The sequence below is a fragment of the Heterocephalus glaber genome, unplaced genomic scaffold (assembly GCF_053883595.1).
Source record: "Heterocephalus glaber isolate CG9 unplaced genomic scaffold, H.glaber_assembly_v1.0 deba00001472, whole genome shotgun sequence".
In the NCBI taxonomy this organism is placed as follows: domain Eukaryota; kingdom Metazoa; phylum Chordata; class Mammalia; order Rodentia; family Bathyergidae; genus Heterocephalus; species Heterocephalus glaber.
Window position 1 is genome coordinate 11,609,115 of NW_028258315.1, and position 19,723 is coordinate 11,628,837.

The 19,723-nt window shown below is 37.7% G+C and overlaps 1 long non-coding RNA gene across 1 annotated transcript in view; it reads right to left on the reverse strand.

Moving 5' to 3' along the window:
• Nucleotides 1–1,179: 1,179 nt before the first annotated feature.
• The window catches only part of LOC147826192 (uncharacterized), a 40,732-nt gene continuing 22,188 nt past the window's right edge, over nucleotides 1,180–19,723 (reverse strand). The window contains exon 3 of the long non-coding RNA XR_015439313.1: nucleotides 1,180–2,768. This is a non-coding gene — a long non-coding RNA (uncharacterized LOC147826192). The remainder of the gene's footprint in view (nucleotides 2,769–19,723) is intronic.

The following is a 19,723-nucleotide window of genomic DNA, read 5'->3' on the forward strand; positions in this document are numbered from 1 at the left end:
CCTTCCATTTTCCCTTTTATTAGCCTCTTAAATTTGAACCCCTGCTCTTTTGTACATCAATCTGTTATCACAGATGGAATTTTTAAGAATGCATTTTCTGTCTCCATGAAGCAGTTAGAATAGAAAAAAGTAACTTTATGCCCAAAAGTTTAAATTTCACCAATAAAATGAAAACTTATATGTGATTATTTAATTGTCCCACACAATACTGGCTGAAGGTAGAAAGTGATGTGTATCATAATTTTGTAGCAACGTTAAAAATCTTCCTAGGAGAAGTCATTATTTATTTAAAATAAAAAGCCATGGAGGCTTTGAAATATTTTTACAAACTTACAGGCATAAAATTTAATATACATACATGATATACATACACACACTATAATATATTCATGATAGATACACTGTATAGAATAGAATTTCTGAGAGCAGCATTTTACCAGTGAAAGAGAAGAGACCCTGACTAGAGTACACAATCAAGTGACAGGTGTTGGATTTAACTACTCCAAGTAATCAAGCACCATGCTGGATAAAATGTTGAAAGTCACCATTTCAGACTACATAGATCTGCCACCTTAAGGGAGGGAAACATGCATGTGTAGACACAGCTTACATTTGCCTCAGCTTCCTGCCTGTGGTACTTTCGAAACTGTGGTATAAAGAAGTTAACCCAGTTTGACATCATGGTCCTGTTGGATGGATGAAAAAGAAATCAGAATTCAGGGCTGCTAAGGCTGCTATAATTTATGCACGAGAGTACCAGAGAGGAAAGGGCTGCTCAAAAAGTAGCTATAGAAATATGCATTTAGGTTCTTTTGCATCATTGCCATGATTCCTGGCAAAGAAAAGCTACCAATTGGTTGTGAGTTGAACTGGGACCCAGAAGGTAACACAGCACTGGAGACACTGGGGTTCTGACCAGTCACTTGCTGCCCTTGGGAGTAATCACAAATCACAGAAAAGGCACACCTTAAAAGCAGTGGAAACAACCAAATTAAAAAGTGAGCAACAGATTTGAGTAGATATTATCTTTTTATTATATACATATATAAATGATGAATAAGTCCATGACAATTTGCTCAATGTCATTAGCTATTAGGGAAGTGTGACTTAAAACAACAACATAAACCCCATCAGAATGGCTATAATAAGACATCAGACAATACCAAGTGTTGGCAAAGAAATGGGAATCTTCTGGGAATGAAAATGGTAAGCCAGTTTGGGAAACATTGTGCTGGTTCCTTGAAATGTTAGATATAAACTTCACCATTCAATCTAGCAAATCTACTTCTAGAAAACTACCCAAGAGAATTAAGAACCAGCATAAATACATGTACTTGAATGTCCATAGCAGCATAATTTTTAATAGCCCAAGACAAGTAACAATCTAGATATCTGTCTACTGGTGGTTAGGTAAATAACATGTATGTTTCTATACAATGAGATTGTATATTCTGCAATCAATATCAATAGAACTATATGATCTAATGCTAACTTCAATGGAGAAATAAGCAAACATAAGCAGATTGGAAAATGCATAAAAATGTATCAGAAAACTTTAATACGGAGTAAGAGAAAATCAAAATTGAAGCACAGAGCAAAAAGTTTTTTGAAAAATCAGTAATTTCAGTGGCCTATGATGTAAATTAGGACCACAGGAGAAAGTCTCTGCCGCAGAAGAAATATTTGCACAAATAATGGCTAAAATTTTTTCACAAGTCAGAATGTCTATTAACTTCCAATTAGAAGCAGTATAAAATAAGTTTCCAGGAAATGGTATCTTTAAATTGTGTATGACTGAGGTGAAATTTCAATTTGATTGGTTTGGGAGCCACCTAGAGGATTAGTAAAGCACATTTCTGGGTACATTGTGGATCTTGGATGTGTGACATTAGGGTCTATACCTAGTCCCTAGTACCTTCCTCGCTGAGACTGTTCCCCTGTTCTCCTTCCCAGCTGCACTGAACTAAGCATCTCTGCCCTGCTAGGCCCCTCTGCCATGACATTTCTGCCTTGGAACCAGCCTCCCGTGGAAAGAATCCTCCGAAACTGTAAGCCAAGTTAAACCTCTCCTCTTTTTTTTTTTTTTTCTTTTTAGGGGTAGGGGAAATTTATTGAGAGACAGAAAACTTCTAAGAGAGACAGAAGGGGGACCAGAAAGTGGGTTGCCCACCTACCTCACTTTTCAAAGATGTTTTATACAGCAAAGCCATGTGGTGAGGCGGGTACAAAGTGAGACAAAACTATAAAACCCAGTGGAAATTTTCAAGGTGGGCATGAGGTGGGACAAAACCAAGACCAACCAATAAGATTACAAGTACAGTTAACCAGGTAATATTGATTAAATGGGGGTCAAATGGGAAGACAAGTCACATACAGGGAATTTCCCATTTAGAACATTAGTCACTGCTGTCTATCTCTAGGGGAAGTAGCACTTCTTTTCCTTTTTATAATGCTAACCAGTGAATGTGCCTCAATTGTTTTCCATGTTGGTTCCTTGCTGTGTTGGCTCCTGGAGAGCTGGTACCTTAAGGGAGGCCCTGTCTAACTGCCAACAAGATATCTAATTAACTTACCTATCTATAATATTCCTCCTCTGAAGAAGTACCCCTAACTGCTGTGAGGGAGCAAAGGGTGAAGACCATTCTGGCTACTTCCAGCTGAAGAGGGTCGCAGTTGTGATCAGCAGTCAGAGTTACTCTACAGAGTCTATCAAAAGGCCCTTGATAGGTGCCAGGCGTGGTCATCTTGGTAGCTGCATAGCTTCGAGCCTGGAGGAGACAAAGCCAAAGAAACAGTTAATACATGGGCCAAATTATAAGGTCAGCAGGATTGCTATGAATATAGCCAACAAGGGTCTCCACCGGGAGGAACTAGTAATAGCCTTCCACAAAGAGGATAAGGAGAAGGTCCAGGCAACTTCAGAATCCAACATAGAAGTTGTATTGTATAGTTTAGCAGTTATGAGCTGTTTACAAGGTCGATCTGGTGGATCCCGGTAAAAGAAGTCTAGCACATTTGTCATTGGTTCCATTTGTATGACCGCTTGGAGTTTGGCAGCCTCTAGGTAAGAATAAACAAAACTTTTAAGAAATTAGAGCATAATCTAAGCATGAGCACACTAGAATGAAAGGGCAGGTTGGGGAGAAAGTCACACTTAAAATTGAAATAGTGTTTGTAACCTGCTGGCTCTTAGATTCTTTAATTGATAAGAGGTTATCTATAAGTCTGATATTTTGTCATAAGTCTCTCTAGTTTTAGCTGTAAGAAGAGACAATTTGAAGAACAAATTTCACTAAGAAATATAAAACTCTAGCTGAGCCCTTATAGATTTTACCATAGTTTTTTCCTAATGATCTATAACTGTGGTCAGCTACTGGTAGAGCTGGAAACTGCCAGAAGGGGTCAATGACTGGAGCCCCCTTTTATATCTAGCTTTATTACTATGACATTATTTTATACCTCTTTTGGTTGTTCTTTTCTGCTGGGTGTTTAAGACCAAGTTAAAGTGAGACCTGTCAATCAGTATGAACCTCCTGGTGTCTATCAAAGTCAGTTAAGTCTCCTCAGAGATTACTTTGGAACCATGCATAGAGCATCTCCACTGCTCTGTCCATGTCAGCTGTCAGGATGGGTCATGGCCTTGCTTGACCATGTTGCTTTCAGTGAAAGCATGGGAGATTTTCCCCCTTTGTGAACCTCCTTTGACACACTGTCCATTTGTCCTCTGGTGCCCAGCAATCTCCCCGCTCAGGAGGTTGAGTGACTTACCAAAGATGTAGGATCCTGTAGGAAAGGTTCCTTTGTATTCTGGATCTTTGTTGACCTTGACGGACCAGGGCCAAAATATTGGCTGTCCTCATAGCCCAGTTACCTTTCTAGTTTTGGTCTCCAAACTTTTGTTGTTGAACACCCAGAAAAGATCAGTGACATAAGTATTTCAGTAGGAGCAGTGAGCTTAACTATCATAATAGTTAAGACATCAAGAAATTTTGAAGTATAAAACACAGAGGGCTGTTATTTTTTACCAACCATGGTTGTTTTAGTAGTTGAATCCCTGCAGAATGTTAACAGACAACACATATATTATAGAGAAACTTAAGATCAAGAGCTACACAAAGTATTTTAGCATGACAATTATCATGACATTTTCTTTGTAACGCTTACATGTCCATCTTACTATGGAATAGTCTTTTAGTCAAACATCTCCATCTGATCACAAGACATTTAATGACATAAAGAAAACTCTTATTTGTTATCCTTTAGTAGGATGCCATCTAAAGAGAACATACATACTGGCCTATAAATGTACCTTAGGAGTTCATAATGGCTAGCCTCTAAATTTAGTGTGTGACATTGTTTCAACTGTTTGGTGACTAAACATCCCTAAGTGTGGTGACACATATAGCATATATCATATAAGTTTTTAAGATAACTATTATTTGCCTGGTTTTCTCATGCTGGCTTGACATGTACCTCTTATCACAAGTAGCTGGAGTGTAAGGGAAAGGCAGATACCTGAGTCAAAAAAGATCATTACCATAAACAATATCTTAGAAGACTTGTACATGCAGAAGGCATGAATGATATTTAATATGCCATGAAATAACAATGAATATCAGTTACATGAAACCCCTTGTCATTTAATTTTGTTTTGTACCAAGAACATTTTAAATAAAACCTTATTGTTTTTTCACAGAAAACTTAGCCATTTGACCATGATCAATGTATATATATCACAATATGTTTAGCAATGTATTTTTTTACAATGCTATGCAAATTATTGGGGTCCCCTTTGTGAACAAAGGCTGGAATAAACTTTTTCCAGGCAGCCACTCCTTTATTTACCAAGGGGAGTCCTGTCCAGTAGTTTTCCTAAGCCCAAGAGTCTTTTTAAATTATTTTAACAAATTTTTAGATGACCTATGAGAGCCAGATAATAAAAATTAACACATTATTTTTGACCAATGAAAGATTTCCAAGATCTTATATATCTTAAAAGAATCCAAACTGCCAAAAGAAAAAAAGTTCAAACACAGCTGCTATATGTGTTGTAACAAATTGAACAGACAGACAGACAGACACACACACGTAAGACAACTTGTTTATAAACCAGAGTGCACTCAGATGTATTTGGCCAAGCTCAATTAAATAACTTTTATAATTTTTAGGCTTATAATTACAAAAAAGAACAGAGATCTCTTGTAATAAGAATCAAAAGGAATAAAAATATTCTACACCTGTGAAGGCAAAAACAGTTAAGATGGGCCCTAAGGTGACAGTTTATCTGGAATTCCCAGCTACACAGCCTTCTCATTGTTGCTTTGATAACCATAGTTGTTTGATAGCCACATGTAATTGTTTCCTCTAAAGGGCCAGACCATTAAAGGTAATTTTAACTGTCTCCAGTGGGGGTCCCCTCAGGCCAGGTTTGGGTGTAGAAGAGACTAGGTGACACCCTTTGGAGCTAAGTATGAATTTTAAACAGTGAGGGAAGAAGGCTTGCCAAGGCTCCAACCTGCTGTGTAGTACATGTCTACCTAGGACACTTTTTCCCACTTTGGGAAAAAAAAACAAAGGAAAAGAAGGCATCCTCATCTATCCTTCTTGTTCTGTGCCCAATCTGAGGTGTCCCTTAGATTTTATCTTGTCCAGTGGCAGCTGACTAGAGGTGCAAGGAAGTGGGCAGAGCCGGCTTAGCTGTTCTCACCGTTCTCAAATTTTGCCTGAGGGCTGAAAGACAGATAAATGTGGATTAAAAGTTTTACATTTATTTTTTGAGTTTTAGGATTAAACCTAGACCCATTTTCTATATGGCCCAGTGATAAGTGAAGGTCAGCTTTACTCTGGAAGGATTCCAGGGAGGGGAAACTCACCATTCTGGAAGCTTTGTCTTGAAATCCAGCAGCCACAGAGGAGGGAAATGCCTTGAATCAAACTGTGTTATTTCTCAGGGGCAGGGCAAGGGACAGAAGAGTGACTCTAAGTATGGCACAAGAATGAAATCTTAACCATCTCAGGTGCAGAAGAACAATTAAGATCAGGAGCTTTTCCAGAGTGGATCTGTAATACCTAGCAAAGCATGTCTCCAGAGACAAAAGCTATGATTTACTCCAACTGAATTGCCAAGCAGAAAATCAAACCAATAATCAAAGAACATGAATGACTGCTTTTTGCCTCTTGAAAGAGAATGAAAGTGTTCTAACTATATTGTTTAGGGCTTACTCTTTTAATGAATTACTCTGAATCTATAATATCTAATTTATGACTTAAATACCCTACAGGCTGTTGAACAGCTTCCTGATCTTGTAGAAACACTCCCAAAGCCATGTCTCACCTCTTATTAACATACAAACTGAAATGGTGTCCTGTAGGTAGGCACTTAGAAGTGTTTGTTTGAGCTTCTGGAATGTGGTCTGGGAATAAGGTCCCCAGGTGTCTGACTCTTGGGGTTTTCTATAAGCTAATAGAGGGGTCAATCTCACTATATCCTGCTATCTGAAGGCCACAAAAGCCTGTAATTTCCAGGAATCTCCTTAACTGTTTTAGAGTCTTGGGCTATGGAAAGGAAAGAATTGGTTTAATTCTTTCTTCCCTGAGTCTTTGGGTTCCCTTAGATGTAACAAGGCCTAAATATTTTACCTCAAGGCTGCAAAGTTGTGCCTTAGATCTAGAAACACTATTACTCATCTGTTAAAAAATTCAGCAGAGCACAGGTGTCTTGGCCAGAAAGCTCTTCTGAGGGGACACATAACACTATACTATCTACATATTACCAGACTGTGACTTGGGGAAAACTATAGTCTTTCCTTCTATCATATCAGGATCCAGGGATGTTCTCAGCTTTTTCCTGGTAAATAGTTGACAGTTTAAAATAATTGAAGGACTTAGTTCTCATGTTTCTTAGACCTTCAAGAATACATCCCTGAAAATGTCTTTTGTTAATCTCCTATCTGATTGGCAGGCCAGTGGGGGTCTTGTATAGGAAATGTTTGTGTTCTAGTGGAGACCAGTTGTTTCTCTGGCTGCCTGTCTTTTGAGCTTCCAAAATTAAGACAATATCTGTCTCTATATGTAGTAGCAGCTTGTAATACTACTTGTCCCTCATTAGAAATCAATGTTTGATTTAAGAGCAACATTATATCATTTTAATCTAGCCCATAGGTCTGAGTAAGTCCTCTGAAGACCTCAATGTACATATCAGGGTCATCTGAAAACGGTTTTAAGTCTCATTTTATCTGTTTTAGATCACTGAGAGAAAAAGACAGATGAACACAGGTAGTCCCATATTTGCCATTTATTTCCTGCAAGGGATGTTGTCTTTGAGGGGCCTGAACAATTTAGCTAAGGATGGATATAGTCTCATAGAGATTAATTATGGCTGGCCTAGAAATTCCATCCTCAGCACCTGGTGGGCAAGGTTTAAAATTGTCTTGGAAACTTTGTTCTCAGGTTCTAAAGGGCGAGGAGTAGTCTCAGGCTTAGAGGAACTGAATGTCTTAAGGGCGAGGTGTCTCTCATTTTTCTTTGGCCCACATTTACATTTGAACACAATCAAGAACTACTTCTTAGTGTAAAGAAAATCTCAACATAAGATGATTTTGACCATTTTCTCTCTTTTACAATATAATTCTAATTGTGAGATAGCATCATAGTACTTTCCTCTGTGTACTTGGCTTTAGGAGGTAGGCACACCACACGTGGGTGTAGAGAAATACTAAATTGCTCCTTAATATATTCCAAAGGAGTAAGAGGTTCTGATATGGAGCTCCTAAACTGGAACAAGAGAAACAAATATGGTGTCCCATAAGTCTCTGCTTGATTCCTGTGCCCCCCTAGGCCATCCCCCGGGCATCCCACAAGGTTTATACCACTCCAGGGTATGTAGCTACCATCTGGAGAGAGACCCAGAAAATAAAGCCAAACTGGACTATCTACCCTTTACCAGTGCGCGATCTTATCTTCCTCAGGAAACTGGTATCCTTACTCCAGTAGGTACTCTCAAAGCACAAGTTACAATTGACTTCAGCCATAACAATCATGTTTAGAGAAGGAAGTATTGCTAGCAAACCAAGAGATTTAAACCACTGCTACCTAGTTCCTTGAAAGAGAGAGAGGAAAATAAGTCAACAGTCAAATTAGGGCACTTTTCCTGCAAAAGAGATCACCTCCAGAGATGGTAAGTCAGAGATTCTGCCTTGAGCCCTAGGGCAGAGAAAGCGCTGAGAAATTTCTGTTGTCTATCCATTGAGTCATTTAGGCAACTTTTATTAGCAGCAAGACAAGGCTACTCCTTTAAGGTCCATTTTAAATTCACTAAGTATTTGAAACTCATAGGTCAGCCTAGCAGCCACAATCTACATAGTAAGGCACTCTTATCAACTTCCTATGCATACATAAATGAAGAGAAAATGGCTAAGATAGTCCCATATTCTAGTTAACAGTAAAAACACAAATTCAAGTCACTGATTGCTATTTTCCCTAGTGTAAGACCAAACAGTTGTTGCAAGTGGTCTTAGTCTGACTTTCTGGAAGGAGGAGTGGTCTAACTATAAGGGATTTTCAAATGAACTCCCAACAAGTTGGAAAGAAAGTTTAAGTGGAGTTTTTAACTCACTAGCAGAGAGAAAAAGCCCAAATAAAGCTCAAGCTGATTAAACATCCAAAAATCACCATATAGCACTCCATAAGTCCACAGTCAAAGTTCCAAAGTCCATAACCTATCAGAAAAGGCATTTTTCTCCTCTACACACATAAATGATGCCTAGGTGGGAGAAAAGGTTCAGGTATTTTTACTCTATCAAAGATTTATTTTGTACAGTTGTCTAGAGGTCTGTCTTATTAGGAGTAGAGAAAGCAGTCCAAATCTTTAGCTCAACTCTTAATGGAGGCTAAAGAAAGGGCTCTGAGGGCATCATTTCACATCACTCTGAGCAAGAGGATATCTGATGAGCACTGACAGAGTTCCCCTCTCACCTCACTGAGTCCAGATAGGAACAAGATGTGGAGATTTTGTGCTGATTACCCGGATAGGCTGTCGGGAGCTAGTTTGTCCTGAGGTACCTTTGGGTATCCGCCACAGGGTAGCCCTGGCCATGACCCCTCAGTTGTCACCTGTTTCTGCTAGTTCCATGCAGTCAGAGATCTGTCTCCGAAAGGAACCCAATTGTCTGTCTGGTCAACATTCCACCCGCCATTGGTGTCAATGGGAGTGGGGATTCACCAGAGGGCAACTAGAGAAACCTGTCCTCTGCTTTGAGAGTGGCAGCTGCCCTAAAGGCAATTACTAGTTGGCAGAATAACCACTGTTTGGGATTCTATAAGGGACAGATAATAGACTGAACTGTCTTTATCTGAGATGATTTTATAAGAGATGCATTTTACAACATTTTTAATCAACTAAGTCCAAATGCAACATATAAAAACCAAGAATAAAAATGGAATTTTAACAAAGGACAATGGATAAGAAAAACAAAAAATTTGCAAATATTTAAATCACACAACTAAAAATTAAGACACTTTTGAGACAAAAAGCTGAAACTAAGACCAGAATTTATGAAACAAATGTCCAGAGCCTATGAGACAAAAGTTACAGTCTATGAAGCAAAAAGACCAAAGTTAGAACCTATGAAAGAAAACTTTTACCTCCCTCCAGTAATCTTGGTGGAAGACCTCCAAAATGTTATGGGAGAAAAGATGTAACTCTCAAACCTAGTAGATATCCAAAACGTGAGTTCGTGTTCTCTAAAGTCGAAGAATGAATTTTAGGAACAACAGAGGTTAAGAGCAGGAAAAATTTATTGAGAGAAATATAGGTTCTGCCTAAGAGAGAAAGATAGGTTCTGCCTAAGGCAGAAAGATAGGTTCTGTCTAAGAGAGATAGAAGGGGGACCGGAAAGTGGGTTGCCCCTCCTCTATTTTTTTATTCATTAAGTTTATTGGTACATTTTAGGTATACAGTATGATGACATACATCATTGGGAATTTTGACATTTACATGATATATCTTGGTTCTTATTTTTTCCCCATTCCCCTGCCCTCCCTTCAACCCCTCCACCCCTCCCTATTTACAAAGACTGTTTCCATTTTTTCCTTTTCTCATATTTTTTCTTTTCCCTTCTTTCCTTTCCCCCACCCCTCCCACTCCCCTTCCCCTTTAGACCTTTTCTATGTCACATTGTCTGTTATACATTTTGATCCTTATTTACACTTTCAATTTCTCACACCAGAGAAACTATTCAGTATTTACACATATGTGTCCTATTTATTTCACTTAAGAGTACGGCTTCGGTGTGCATCCATTTAGCTATCAGTGTCTCTACTTTCTCATTCTTTATGGCTGAGTAGTACTCCATTTTATAAAAAAACCACATCTTTATCCAGTCAACAGTTGATGGGCAATTGGGTTATTTCCAAGTTTTAGCTATTACAAACTATGCTGCTGGGCCAGGGATTTAGCTCAGTGGCACCGTGCCTGCCATGAAAGCACAGGTCCTGAGTTCAATCTCTGGTACTGATAAAACCAAAAAGAATTCTCTTAAAACAAACTGTGCTGCTATAAACATGGGTGTGCATACATTGCTCTGGTATGGTTCTTTTAATTCTTTTGGGAAGATACCCACCAAGGGAATAGCTAGGTCAAATGGGACCTCTAATCCTAGTTTTTTGAGGTATCTCCATACTGATTTCCACAGTGGTTGCACCAGTCCACACTCCTACCAACAGTGGAGAAGGGTTCCTTTTTCTCCACATCCCTGCCAGCACTTGTTATTGGTTGATTACTTGATAGCAGCCATTCTTTCTGGAGTGAGGTGGAATCTCAGCATGGTTTTCATTTGCCTCTCTCAAATGACCAGTGATATTGAACATTTTTTCATGTGTTTATTTGCTATTTCTACTTCTTTGTCTGAGAAATGTCTGTTCATTTCAGATGCCCATTTTTGGATTGAGTCTTTGAATTTGGGAGGTCTGAATTTTGTAAGTTCTTTATATGTTAAAGATAGTAGGCCTTTGTCTGAGAACAGCTGGTAAAATTTTTTCTCACATTGTAGGTTGTCTCTTCCAGTGTTTTCTCTTGCTGTGCAGAAGCTTTTTTTTTTTTGGTACCGGGGATCGAGTTTGGGTCCTTGCGCTTGTGCAGCAGGCGGCAAAACCACTGAGCTAAATCCCCAGCCTGCAGAAGCTTTTTAATAAGATGCAATCCCAGTTGTTGATTCTTTGTGCTAGTTCATGTGCAACTGAGGTTTTGTTCATGAAGTCTTTTCCTATGCCATTGTCTTCAAGAGTTCTACCTAACCTCTCTTCCAGCCAGTTTAGTGTTTCTGTTTCAATATTTAGATCTTTGATCCATTTCAATTTTAGTTTAGTGCATGGTGAGAGATATAGGTCTAGTTTTAATCTTTGGCAAGTTGAAACCCAGTTTTTCCAGCACCATTTATTAAAGAGGCTATCTTTTTTCCAATGAGGGTGTTTGGCTCCTTTGTCAAAGATGAGGTGTCCTGAAACTATACTACAAAGCTACTGTGATAAAAACAGCATGGTACTGGCAAAGAAACAGACCCAAGGATCAGTGGAATAGATCAGAAGATGCAGAAACAACCGTAGATAAACTTCTCCTCTTTTAAATTGTGGGTGTTGGGTATTGTGTCTTAGTGATAAGAAAGCTGACTAATACAAATCATCAACTTCAAATTATATATCTGGAAAAATATCTTTAAAAATTTTCAGATAAACAAAAGTTGAAACCATATATCACTTATGAATAACAACATAAGATCCATAAAGGACATTTTAGCTAGCAAAATCTTTAAGGAATTTCAAACTACACAACCTAGTGAGGTTCAAATGAGCAATGTGAAGATAGCTCTCCATGATGGAATTATGTGTTTTCTCATGTTAATATTTCAAAGGTGAAAACTCTGCATCTACAGAGAAGTCATAAAGGTATTGGGTAGGTTTCCCAAAACTTATCAATAAATCCTGAATGGACAGATGCTTTCTTAACAAATACATAAAGGTTTCCAGGATCACTATTGTTTCCCACTCTTCCAAAGGGTATGTGCATTTAGATAGGAAGAAGAAATGAAAAAAAAATTAGAAAAGGAACAAGCAAATATATGATTCTACCTACACAACATATAAAATCAATAATTGAATGTAATGAGATATTAATATTGAAATCAACTCCCCTGCCTCCATCCCAGGCTCCTAGGGCAGAGAAGCTCAGCCGGTCCCAGAAAGCAGAAGGAAGTTGCCCATCTCCATCCCAGGCTCCTAGGGCAGAGAAGGTGAGCCAGTCCCAGCACCTGGAAGGAAGCTCCCCACTGCCATCCCAGGCTCCTAGGGCAGAGAAGCTCAGCTGGTCCCAGCACCCAGAAGGAAGCGTCCCTGCTGCCATCCCAAGCTCCTAGGGCAGAGAAGGTGACCCACGTGGGTGCCAGAAGCACCCCCCCCACCCCGTGGAAATGAGAAAATGCACAAACAAACCTCAAAAACAGAGTTCCAGATCACCTACAGCAACCCCAAAGGGAAACGAGATGGAACAATCTGATACTCAACCACCTGGACTCTCTGAACTGGCAACAAAAGAGGATCTGGGAAAAAGGAAATCAGAAATAATTACTCAGATAACAGCAAAGATTTTGCTCATGGTGCAAGACATGATTAATAAATCTAGAGAAGACACAGATAAAAAAATAGAGGATCTGAGGAACATGATGGAATCCCAACATAGGAAACAAATGAAATCCATAAAACAGATACAAACAGATATCCAAGAGATTAAAAACTCCATCAAAAGTCTGCACAGCACAATGAATCAATGTGAGGATAGAATTTCACATATAGAAGATAAGATTGCAATTAGTGAGGAGGAAAAGAAAAATTGCTTTAAAATTGTAAAGGAACATGAGAAATCAATCCAGGAGCTGCTGGACGATGCAAAGAAGAATAACGTAAGACTGATTGGAGTCAATGAAGAAAGAGGAGAGAGTGCAGATGACATAAAAAAAACTGTTCACAAAAGTGATGGCAGAAAACTTCCCAACCCCGGGGAAAAGAACTTGACATACAGATAAGTGAGGCACATAGGACTCCAGCTAGCCTTAATCAAAAAAAATCTACACATAGGCATATAATAGTTAGGATTCCAGAAATCCAACAGAAGAACAAAATTCTACAAGCAGTGAGAGAAAAGAAACAAATCACATACAAAGGAAAGCCCATCAGAATCACAGCAGACTTCTCAGTGCAAACCCTCAAGGCAAGAAGAGCTTGGAGTGATGTATTTCAAGCCCTAAAGGAAAACAACCTCCAACCCAGATTGATGTACCCTGCAAAACTATCTTTCAAAATTGATGGAGAAATAAGATACTTTGATGATAAAGAGCACCTCAGGAACTTCATGAATACCAAACCGGCACTCCAAAAAATTTTAGACAATACCCTAGGAAAAGACAATGAGTATCACAACCCCAGGAAACCCAGCAGAATGAATCCATTGGGCGTGACAAATTAAATGCAAAGGGGGAGAATCCAACAAAAAGAAAAAGTCATGACAAGGCTTTTAAAACTTTTGACTTCATCTCCCTAATGAGTGTATAATTCAATTTTCTTATTGTACTGATTAGTATTTTTCTGATTCTAGATTTGCACACCATTCCTTGTGCTATACTGGCTATTTATCATCTTCTTATGTCTACATTTTAATTGGGTTGTCTATTAATGAGCTCTAAGAATTCTTTATATATTCTGGTCATAGGTTATATGGATTGTAAATATGGTCTGTTTAAGGACTACTTTTCATCTTAATGTTGTCATTTAAAGTTCTAAATTTTGATGGAATCTCATTTATCAATTTTTTTCTTTTATACACCATGTCTTTTGTATCCTAGGTAGTTCTTGCCTACCCTGAACTCATAAATATTTTCCCTTATAATTTCTTCTTAAAGTTTTATACTTTTAGGCTTTCATATTTAGGTTCATAGATCCCTTCAAGTTATTTTCATGTATGGAAAAAAAGGGTTGAGGTTAATTTTTTATATACAGATACCAGGTGTTCTAGTGCCATTTGCTGAAAACACTATCTCTTCCTCGGCTCTTAAATTGAGTTTATATTCTATAAAATGCTAATATTAAATAATCTTTCAAAACTCAGTGGACCATATATGAGTGGTTCTGTTTCTAGATTCTCTGTTTTCTTCCAATGATCTGTATGTCTTTTCTTACACCAACACTGCCTTGATTACTGTAGCTTTAGAAGAAGTCTTAAAATTAGGTACTAAACGTCTTACAACACTGTTTTTGTTTTTGTTTTTTGTTTTTAACTTTTCTAGGTCCTTTGTACTCCTAGATAACTTTTAAATCTCAATATCCAATTCTTCATTTATAGCAAGTATACACAGACCTGAATTTTTATATATACCTTGTGTTTTCTAATCCTGCTAAATTCAAGTACAAGTTCTAGGGGCTCCTAGAGATGTCTTAGTATTTTCTCTGTAGATGATCATTTCATCTACTTATAAAGATTTTGCTTCTGCCTTGCCAATCCTATCCTAGTTGTGTCATTTTATTGCCAGACTATTTTGGTGGGGACTAGGTTTCAAAGTTTAATGGGCAGATAAAGAGTAAGCATATCTGCCCTTGTTCCCCACCTTAAGGAGAAAGTATTGTATCTTCTCCATTTATATAAGGCATTCTCGCTGGAAGTATGGAGTACATGTCTTTAATCTGTTGAGAAGTTTCTGTTCTACTTCTAGTCTCCCGATAGCTTTTACCATGAACAGCTGTAGAATTTAGTCCAATACTTTTTCTCCAACTAGTGACAGGATCATATGGCTTTTTCCTTTCCTCTGTCTAAATGATGACTTTTGGGGGTGGATCTTCCAATGCTGAACCAACACTGCCATCCCTATAACAAAACCACTTTCTACATCCTGCCAGATCTGACTTCCAATAGTTTGTTTTGTTAAACAAATTTCTATCTATGTTCATACTTTTTTCTTCTATTATCTTTATCCAATTTTAGGATTAGCACAATTTTGAGTTCCTAAAATGATGGGAGAAGTGTTCCTTCTTTTTTCTGCTTTAATTGTTTGATATAATTTATCAGTTAAAATATTTATGAGCCTCCTGTTGTCATATAGGTAGGTTTTCAAGCTAGGAATATACTTTCTTTAATAGGTGCTATTCAAATTTTATATTTTTTCCAGAGTTAGTTTCATTAATTTGTCTTCCAAGTTACTTCTTAGAAGTTGTCAAATTTATTTCAAAAAAGATTTTTGTAATATGTTTTCTGTATCCTTTTAAATTCTGTAAAATCTGTGGTAATGTCTCCTAGATCTTAATATTGTAATTTAAAAAATGTATAACTGATATTGTGTAACAGGAAGAAAAGGTCTAAAAGAGCAGGAGAATTGGGAGGGGTAGGGGAAGGGAAAAAAGGGAAAGGAAAAAGTATGAGAAGAGGGGAAAAAATGGAAACAAGGTCTTTGCAAATAGGGAAGGGTGGAGGGGGTGAAGGGAGGGCAAGGGAAGGGGGAAAAAAAATAAGAACCAAGAGACTCATGTCATGGTACAAGATCCCAATGATGAATGTAACTGTATTTTATACCTAAAATGTACCAATAAAGTTAATGGGGAAAAAAAATTAAAATCAAGTGATTACTTTAAAAAAATTAAAATATAAAGGAAATTACTCCATTTATAAGTCATGAAATTTTAACAAAAAAATAAAAATATCAAAGATCCATATGAAAATATCTCTCACATGTTACTCAGAAACAATTAATCATCATCCAAATTTAGGTATACCTATCTATGAGTAAAAAGATCTAATATTATAAGTTTAATTTTCTCAAAATTAAATTATGAATTTAATGTGATTGAAGATTATTCTTGGAATTATGTGCCCTATTTCTAAATTCAATGGAAAAATAAGCAAGAGCACATTCTGAGGAAAACTTAACGGACGGTACCTATCCTCACAAAATACTATAAAGAATAATAAAAACAGTATATTATTGGTTGTACATTATATATAATAATTAAAATAGTGCATTATATTTTCTTATAGATAGATATCTTCCCATAAATTGGCATGGCTACACTGTAAAAAATAGAAAAATGTATAGCGAGTCTATTTTGTGCATAATAATATTTAAATTTTTATGCCTTGAGAAATGATGCCTTATTCACTGGATAATTGGGAAAATTTAATAGCCTTCTGGAAAAAAATTAATCTTTAGTTCTTCCACCAAAATAAATGGCAGAATGATTAAATATTTTTAAAACATTTAGCAAACCATGGAAAGTACTACTAAATAATATTAGATTATTATTTTTAATAACATGAGAGTAGAAAATCCTTTCTAATAACCATTATGCAAAATTTAACAGCTAATAAAAAGGCAAATTAATTTAATGACATAAACTAAAGACAAAATTCTGCATAGATGAAAACTCCAACATGCACCATGAGTAAATGATAAAATGTCTACATATCAATTAGAAGAAAAGACAATAAGTCAAAGGAAAAATTGACAGAAAGCATGAGGAAACAGTCACAGGAATGGACATACAAATGAATATTGCAGATATGAAAAATATTCTACTTCTTTCACACGTAAAATTCCAACCAAAACTGCTATGTAACATCCTTCCCCCACAAAACAACAATAACATATTAATAATCTATTTGAGGCAATAGATGGAAAAACTTCACATACTATTGGTTAGAGTAAAATAATTGTACCAACCAATTTAGTGGGCAATTTGGCACTGTGCATCAGCTTTAAACTGTGTATTTCTAGAAATGTATTCCATTTCTGGGGATTCATTTTTATTGACATATTCTCATATGGAAAAGAATTAAATGATTATATTTGTGATGTCAGCATACATAAGCAAAACTTGGAAACAAGCTAAATATCCAAATAAGGAACAGATTATATAAAGTAGGGGATTTTTCCTCCTTTAAATACCACAATGCCACACATAGAATTCTACATATATTGATTCACATAATTCTACACATATTGATATGGAACAGTTATTAAAATATATAAAGTTCAAAGCAAAGCAAAGTATAGAGTAATGAGTACATTATGTTCTCATGTGAGACAAACTATAAATATGTAGGCACACTGTTATGTTTTGGCTCTACAGTGCTGAAATCCTCTTGTGTTTCACAGTGAGGAATTATGGGACTTACAGTGCACTTGCTGTTGGGAGGCAGGGTCTCATGAGGAAAGGTGGCCACTGTGGGCGTGACTCAGAAGGGTTTATTTCTCTTTCTAACTCCTCCCTTGATCTCTTCCTGCTTCCTGTCCATCATGCCTTCAGCCACTGCCCTCCACCCGCCTCCTCTGCCAAACTGACCTTCTGTGGATCCACCATAAATCTCTCCTTTCTTACATTGCGGGTCTTGGTATTTTGTCCCAGCAATCAGGAAGACACTAAGATACACACATTTCTGCACAGATAACCCGGCCACATTTGTACCTCCTGGAGTGAAGACTCAAGATTGGAAACAGGGAGAAACTGGAGAGGCTGACTCACCATTCTCTAACCTTTTGTTCCTGTTAAATTATTTGTCATTTATATGCATACATTATCTTTTAAAAAATAGAAAAAATTCAAAGATGAATAAGCAGGGCTATTTCTATAAGGATAGAAATAACTCAGTGGCTTTTCATTGCATCCAGAATAAAAGTCAACTTGGTAAAGGTCTTACTTTTCAACTTTTGCACTGGGGACTAAGTTTCCAACAGTTGGACTTTGGTGGCCACGTCCACATCATAGCAGGACCCTTCGTGTGTGTGCTCGATCGCTTGCTACCTGCAGTTCTTTTCTTCCAACTCTGTGCTGGTTCACTGTCTTTCTTATTCTCCGAACAGTTATCTATTCAGAGAAACCCTCCTTAACCACCTACTAGACCATACAGGCCTTTTTCAGTCGCCTTTTTGTGGTGCCTAATTCCTTCTATTTTAATTGCTGTACACAGTAGCTCATTTCTTTATACTTTGGCACATGCAGTACATCACTCCCTAAGATTGTTAACTTTCATTACCATTTCTGTTGTGTTCTCTGGTTATCATCTACACTTCCTAACACATTCCCACAGGTTGGAATGCAAACATCACTTAAATAAATGAGTTCAGCCATTAACCAAAAATTTTAAAACAAGTTAGCAGAAAAATGTCTTCCAGATTTGTATGTAGATCTACAAAATATGGTCTCCATTTCCAGGATTTAAAACTCAAGATTCTCATTATTTTCTGCTGCTTTCTATACTGACCTTCCATGCACAATTCATGTTTTCATTTCTTTTGACAATGTCAGTGCTTTGATAACTCAATCAGGAAATACAACACAGAAAAGTATAATTTTAGCAGCTAATAAGTGAGCTAGTAACTTCAGTAGAAGTTTCAAAAAAGTCTCAATATAATTCTTGGACAAGTCTGTTAGCTTACTGCTGTCCATCCATGCACACTACATAGGAAACATCATTAAAGTCTCTCTTCCCTCTGTTATTGAGTCTAAACCAGAGTTTCCTAAAGATCCAGAACAGCAGCAGAAGCTCTTGTCAGAGAGCTGAGCTTTGACACAACCCATGAGAGTCTGAGGAGCTACTCTGAGCAATGAGGACTCACAGACTGGGTGGCAAGGAGATCCCAATGTGGAGGGCTCCAAGTGTTTGTGGGTTTTCTCACTCAAACCCGGCCTGTGGGGATGGGTGCAGTCATAGTTGCCAGGCCACACAGGGAGATGGAAGGGTTGGAGAACCAGAGGGCTGTCTCAAGAGAAAATTCTCAAAGACCAGGTACTCCTGAACTGTGAGAAACATCCTTGTTGTTGGCATTAAAGAAGACACAAAGAACATCACGTCATGAGATTATTTTGAACAATACGGGAAAAGTTGAAGCAATCACAGTTATGGCTGACTGAGGTAGTGAAAAGAAGAGAGGCTTTGATTTTGCAGTATTTGGTCACCGTGACTGTGAGATCATCATTCAGAAATACCACACTGTGAAGAGTCACTGTGACCTACAGGAAGCCCCATTGAAACATGACATGGCTGGTACCTCCTTCTTACCAAAGAGGCTGGCGTGGTTCTGGAAACTGTGGTGGTGGACACGGAGGTAGATTTGGTCACAATAACAATTTTGGTCATGAAGTAAACTTCAGTGATTGTGGTGGCTTTGGTGGCAGTTAACGTGGTGGTAGATATGGTGACAATGGGGATGGCTATATTACGTTTGGTTATGATGGAATCACTTGGTAGGTGATAGAAGCTACAATGATTTTGGCAGTTACAACAATCAAACCTCACATTTTGGACCCACGAAGGGAGGAACCTTGGACACAGAATTTTTGGCCCCTACACTGGCGAAGGGCAGTACTTTGACAAATCATGGAGCCAAGATTGCCATGCTGTTTCTGGCAGAAGGAGTAGCAAGGGCAGTGGCAGGAGTTGTTAATTACTGCCAGGAGATAAAGTTTAGCAGGAGAGGAGAGTCAGACAGTGACAGGGAAACTACAGGTCACTGCAGATTTGTGAACTCAGCCAAGCACAGTGGCAGGACCTTGCTGCTACAAAGAAGACAAAACTCATGTATGGGCAAAATAACTCAAAGACCAGATTCATGACTAATTGTAAACAAGAAGTTGTTTTAGTTTATTTTCTGGGGAAATTGTAATGCTGTTCCAACGAAAGGTTTTAATGGAG